This window comes from Bos indicus, chromosome 22 (genome assembly GCF_029378745.1).
Source record: "Bos indicus isolate NIAB-ARS_2022 breed Sahiwal x Tharparkar chromosome 22, NIAB-ARS_B.indTharparkar_mat_pri_1.0, whole genome shotgun sequence".
Lineage (NCBI taxonomy): Eukaryota > Metazoa > Chordata > Mammalia > Artiodactyla > Bovidae > Bos > Bos indicus.
The window spans coordinates 45523510-45530363 of NC_091781.1; positions in this window are offsets into that span (position 1 = coordinate 45523510).

The window sequence follows — 6854 nt, forward strand, 5'->3', positions numbered from 1 at the left end:
AGCTGCTTCTGGGGAATCTGAAGTCCAGAGAGGCTAGGAAAACAGCAGAGCACGGAACTGTCAGAGCTGACAAAGCAGCCAGGGCCCTTCCCTCACCAGCTTGCTGAGACTCAGTGTGGCAATCAGGATGAGCCCCCTCCGGGATGCCGTACCCAACTGAGAGGCCCCTCAAGTGTTGCAGAGTGGGGGCACTGGGATTCAGCCTGCCTGCCGCTGAGTTCTGGCTTTACTTCTTAGTTGCTGTGTATGTGACCCTGTAGGATGAGTCACTTACTCTCTCTAAACTTTGGTTTCTCCATGGGTAAAATGGGGTAGGAATGCCTCCTTCGTTGGGTCGCTGAGGGAGATGAGGTCATTCACATAATGGGCTCAGCACTGATCACAGAGTCGAGCAGGTGAAGTGCTGACTGTAGCCGAGAGCCTCGCATCCGATCCAATGTACACTCCAGTCTCTTCGAGGGCAGGCACCTGTCTACCAAGATCTATATCCCCGGGGCCCAGCACAGCACCTGTCCGTGCTCAGCAAATGCGTCTGAAATAGGGAATTAGCTCCTTCCAGTCACAGATGAGGAGTCTGAGAATCAGAGAGGGAACAATCAGTGCCCAGACAGCCAGGTGGTGGGAAAGGCAGTATAGGAACCCAGCTTCTAGAATTGAGGCTGATGGTGTATCCGTGGCCGTGCACAAAACCTTGAACTTTGTCATTTTGTCGACAGTCACCTGAGAGTGACTTGGCATGTCTTCACTTAGTGCCATGGAGTGGGAGAGCGGGGATTCAATGTCTTTGGGTTTCCACTGGACCTTGGGAGCTAGCAAACACCTCTATGAAACTGATTGTGATCATTTATATGTAGAATCTAAAATATGGTACACATGCACTTACCTATGAAACAGAAACAGAGTCACAGACATAGAGAACAGATTTCTGGTTGCCCAGGGGTGGGGTGAGGGACAGACAGATTGGGAATCTGGGGTTAGCTCATGCAGACTGTTATATACAGAATGGATAAACAGTAAGGTCCTAGTGTATAGCAGTATACACTGTATACACTCAGTATACACAGTATACTCTGTTCAGTATCCTGTGATAAACCATAGTGGAAAAGAATATGCAAAAGAATGCATAACTGCATCACTTTACTGTACAGCAGAAATGAGCACAGCACTGTAAATCAATTACACTTCAATAAACTAAAACAAAGACAAAAAGCCAAACCCTGATTTTGGGAGGTCCTCACAGCCTGAGAGAATGCAGAGGGAATCTCTGGGGTACAAATAGCGTAACTGTGCTTGCATACTTACAGTGGGGCTTGCCCAGGAGATGGGGGGTCTGGTGCCAATGTTTCCAGACAGTGATCTTGCTAATAGTCTTTCAGTGACCCGAACATGTCCAAAGGCTTGCACAAGTCTGTCGAGCTCTCCCGTCTACCTAACTGCCCTGGTGTTTCCTAGCTGAGCTTTCTTGCTGGAAGCAGGAGGTGGGTTGAGCAGGAAACACTTTTCTGAGCCCCGTATAATGAGGTGTGGTGACCTCTGGTAGTGAAAGCTCATCCTCCCTCTAGGAAGGCCGCTTGGTGCCTGGGGACAGTAGGCATGGATGGGTGTGATTTGAGGAGATAACGAGAGAGAAAAGGTACTGAAACATGTTTGTCAGATGCAACTTCACTTTCACCTTTCACTTTCATGCATTGGAGAAGGAAATGGCAACCCACTCCGGTGTTCTTGCCTGGAGAATCCCAGGGATGGCGGAGCCTGGCGGACTGCCGTCTCTGGGGTCGCACAGAGTCAGACACGACTGAAGCGACTTAGCAGCAGCAGCGCCCATTCTCTATTTGCCATTTTTCCTTGGGCTTCTTAAAGGCAAGTTCTCCACCCTCCTGCCAACTCCTGCACAAACTGTAACTTCCGGTCCTCTCCATCTCAGCAAGGATGCCATCACCTGTGCAGTTTAAGCCAGCTATCCAGTCCCCACCCTTACCTTTTCCCTTTCCCCACGTGCAATCCAGCACTGAGTTTCGTGGGCTCCATCTCCAAAATATATATCGACTCTAGGCGGGCTCTGCATTTGCACCTGCCACTTTGGTCTCAGCCACTTTGCACCTCTCCTGGACTCCTGGAAGAGCCAGCTGCCTTCTGCTTCCACCCTGCTCCCGTGTGGGCCCAGTGATCAGATGCTGCTCAGGTCTTGTCTCATCAGCCTCCTCTCCCCCCATTCCCAGCTGCCCCAGCACAGGTGGGTTTTCTGAACCTGCATGCCCCAGGGTCTTTGTATTTGCTGTTTCTGTGTGCCTGGAATTTGTTTCCCTCATGGCCCTGCACAAGCTCTACTTCTGTCCTCCTTGGGGTGTCAATTCAAATCACATTTCCCCAGTGATGCCGTCCCTGACCCTGGCCCTCAGTGCCTCCCTGCATCTCACCCCAGCGATGTGCTCCAGGGTGTCTTGCTTAGTCTATAATCATCTTATTTTCCTGTTTAGTCTGTCTTCTGGAACAACAAACCTTTTCAGTAAAGGGCCAGATAGAAAATAGTTCAGGCTCTGTGGCCCTATGTCTGTCGCAATGATTCCACTCTGCCGTTTTAGTGTGAAAGAGTGCGATGTATAAGTGAATGTGTGTGGCTGTGTTCCAACACTTTACTTGTAGACATTGAAATTCATGTAATTTTCATGTGTCACAAAACACTCTCTTTTTGACTTAAAAAAACTTCAAAAATTAAACAAAACAAAACAAAACAAAAAACTCAAAACATTTTTTTTAGCTCCTGGACCTTATTCAGTGGGACAGTGCGCTTTCATTCGCCAACCCCTGTTTTAAAACATAAGCTCTATGAGGCCAGGCTTCTACCTGTCTTTTCCATCACAGTACCCCAAGTATACCACAGTTCTTGGCACATAAAAGATGCTCACTAAATTCTGGGGGAATAAAAGGAGACAGAGGGGGCTGTATCTGGAGCTCACTGGACTTGTCTCAAACACGCAGCCATGATGTTTCTGAAAACAAGGAATAAAGGAACCAGGATAAAAAGGAAGAATGATTATGAGACAGGCATCTGAAGACCTGTCAACACAACTCTCTGGACATCATGTCCATCCTCGCAGTCAGAACAACAATCGACCACCCATGATCTGTATTTTCTAGGCCTAGAGATTCTTTCAAGTCAGCCCAAGGAGCCATTGCGCTGTGTGAACAATCTGGTGAGCTGGCAAGTCAGCCAGGCTTTCAGAATTCTAACCCGTGGAAAAGCCATGGACATTTTGTCCTGGCTCCGAGAGTTACCATCTGAATAAATTAATATTTACATGCTTTTATGAGGAAAGTTACTCTTGATCTTTGAAAAGGAAAATCAACCTTTCAGTCCCACTTGGCATTTGTATCTTTGTATCTCTCTTAGTTGACACCTTGCCACTGGCTCAGAATAAATATTTCTCTGATATTTTTTTAATAGCATTTGTCCCCCTGCTATAGCTTTGAGACAAAATACTTTTCTGGATAATACTCTAAGAAGGAAAATACTTGGCTCTCTCCTCCATAATTTTTGATGGAACCTGTTTATTGCCTGTGGTCATTCCACTGGCGGTCATTTGATGCTTTGGGCTGCTGAATGAGGCCCCGTTTGGGCTGTGTCTCCGGACACCAGTAGAAACATTTGGAAACCTTAAAGAAAACTCAGACAATTGGCTGAATTTTGGGCAAAATATAACCAGATTCTACTTCTCACCTCATATCAAAATTCTGGATGAGCTAAAGATTTAAACAAGGAGAAAACATGAATGAACAAAGCACGGGGGATAAAAATGTCTCTAAACATGTTACTGAAGGCAGAAACATAAAGACAATTACAGAACTTCCTTGGTGGCTCAGTGGTAAAGAATCTGCCTGCCAAAGCAGGAGACACAGGTTCGATCCCTGGTCTGGGAAGATCCCACATACTGTGGAGCAACTAGGCCCACGCGCCACACTATTGAGCCTGTGCTCTAGAGCCTGGGAGCCGTGACGACTGGAGCTTGCGTGTCCTGGAGCCTGTGCTCAGCAGCAAGAGAAGCCACCACAATGAGAAGCCTGCTCACCTCAACTTGAGAGTGGCTCCTGCTTGCTGCAACTAGAGAAAAGTCCATGCAGTGAAGACCCAGCACAGCCCAAAATAAAGTACAATTAAAAAAAAAAAAAAGACAATTACATAAGAGGTAAAAATCTTCAGCACCAGACTATCCCCGCCAAATCTCTTAAAATCTTGAGAAACCACAACCTTACAGAGTTATTTGCTGACAAAGCGTTAATTAATTAAATTGTTTTTTATCTATCTTCGGGAGAGGACATTTAAATTCTACTTTATTACCATATTTCAATTATACAATGCAGTGTTATCAACTAGAGTCACCATTAGACATTGATCCTCGGAACTTACTCCTTTTATACCTGAATTTTTTTTTAATTTAATTTTATTTTTTAACTTTACAATATTGTATTGGTTTTGCCATATATTGAAATGAATCCACCACAGGTATACATGTGTTCCCCATCCTGAACCCTCCTCCCTCCTCCCTCCCTGTACCATCCCTCTGGGTCATCCCAGTGCACCAGCCCCAAGCATCCAGTATCGTGCATCGAACCTGGACTGGCGACTCGTTTCATATATGATATACATATTTCAGTGCCATTCTCCCAAATCATCCCACCCTCTCCCTCTCCCTCTCCCACAGAGTCCAAAAGACTGTTCTATACATCAGTGTCTTTTTTGCTGTCTCGTATACAGGGTTATTGTTACCATCTTTCTAAATTCCATATATATGTGTTAGCATACTGTATTGGTGTTTTTCTTTCTGGCTTACTTCACTCTGTATAATAGGCTCCAGTTTCATCCACCTCATTAGAACTGATTCAAATGTATTCTTTTTAATGGCTGAGTAATACTCCATTGTGTATATGTACCATAGCTTTCTTATCCATTCATCTGCTGATGGACATCTTGTAAGTTTTTACCAATTTCTCCTTATTTCCCCAGCTCCTAGACCCTGATGATGACTTTTATACTCTCTTTCTCTTTTTTTAGATTTCATATAAATGATATGCAGATTTTGTCTTTCTCTGTCTGGTTTACATCACCTAGTATAATACCCTCCATTTTCATCCATATTGTTGCAAATGACAAGATTTATTTTTCAGTGCTGAATATTCCATATACACACATATAGACACACACAGATATATATATGTGTGTGTATATGCGCCGAAGAATTGATGCTTTTGAACTGTGGTGTTGGAGAAGACTCTTGAGAGTCCCTTGGACTGCAAGGAGATCCAACCAGTCCATTCTGAAGGAGATCAGCCCTGGGATTTCTTTGGAACGAATGATGCTAAAGCTGAAACTCCAGTACTTTGGCCACCTCATGCGAAGAGTTGACTCATTGGAAAAGACTCTGATGCTGGGAGGGATTGGGGGCAGGAGGAGAAGGGGACGACAGAGGATGAGATGGCTGGATGGCATCACTGACTCAATGGACGTGAGTCTCAGTGAACTCCAGGAGTTGATGTTGGACAGGGAGGCCTGGCATGCTGCGATTCATGGGGTCGCAAAGAGCTGGACACGACTGAGCGACTGAACTGATCTGATCTAATCTAAATATATATAAGATAAAAATACATCTTATATAAAAATGTTATATATACATTTTATATACATAAATATAAAAAATGTTATATGTATTTACATATAAGATTATTTATCTTAAATATATTTATGCATAAGATATGTACATATAAAACTTTTTCTTGGTCCATCACCTGTTGATGGACACTCTGGTTGTTTTCATATCTTGGTGATTTTGAATGATGCTGCAATGAACATGGGAGTGTACAGCTATCTCTTTAACATAATGCTTTGTTTCTTTGGGATATACACCCAGCAGCGGGATTGCTGAATCATATAGTAATTCTATTTTAATTTCTCAAGGAACTTCTATGCTGTTTTCCATAGTGGCTGCAGTTTGCATTCTCACCAGCAGTGCAAAGGGGTTCCCTTTTCTCCAAATGCGTGCGTGTGTGCTAGGTCAGTTGTGTCCGACTCTGCAACCCTATAGGCTGTAGCCTGCCAGGGTCCTCTGTCCATGGGATTCTCCAGGCAAGAATACTGGAGGGAGTTGCCATTTCCTCCTCCAGCGGATCTTCCGAGGGATTGAACCCACGTCTGTGATGTCCCCTGCACCGGTAGGTGGGTTGCCTTTTTTTTTTTTTTTTAACCACCATATCCTTGCTAGCATTTGTTATCTTGTCCTTCTGAAAAGCCATTCTAACAGGTGTAAGGCGATAGCTCACTGTGGTTTTGATTTGTATTTCTTTGATGGTCAGTGATATTAAGCATGTTTAATTTCTTTAATTTATACAAGTATATAATCATTGAGGAGAGAAAAACCACAACCGAAAACTGTGGAGTAACTATGTAGAGCTGTATACATAAGGCTGTTGGTAGAAAAATGAATAAAGACCATAAGCAGATGACTCACAAAGTAAGTTCAACTAGCCAACAAATATTTGAAAAAAATGTTTACTCTTATTAGTAATTTAAAAAACCCACAAAACAACCCTGAGATGCAATGTTCTGCCTGTCAAACTGGCAACTGTGAAAAAGAACGAGAGTGAGTGCTTGGTGGGCTCTTGGTGAGGCCTCGTGGCTACATTTACCCGAAGTTCCAAACTCAGCAGTTCTACTTCCAGGAATTAAGAGTCACACAGTGTTTGGAGGGTTTCCTGCACTTGCATTACCATTAGGGCAGGGACGCTGTCTGGCTTAGTCACCCTTTGTGAGCACCTATCAGATGCTTGGTAAAAGCTGACTGAATATTGGATAACTGAGTGAA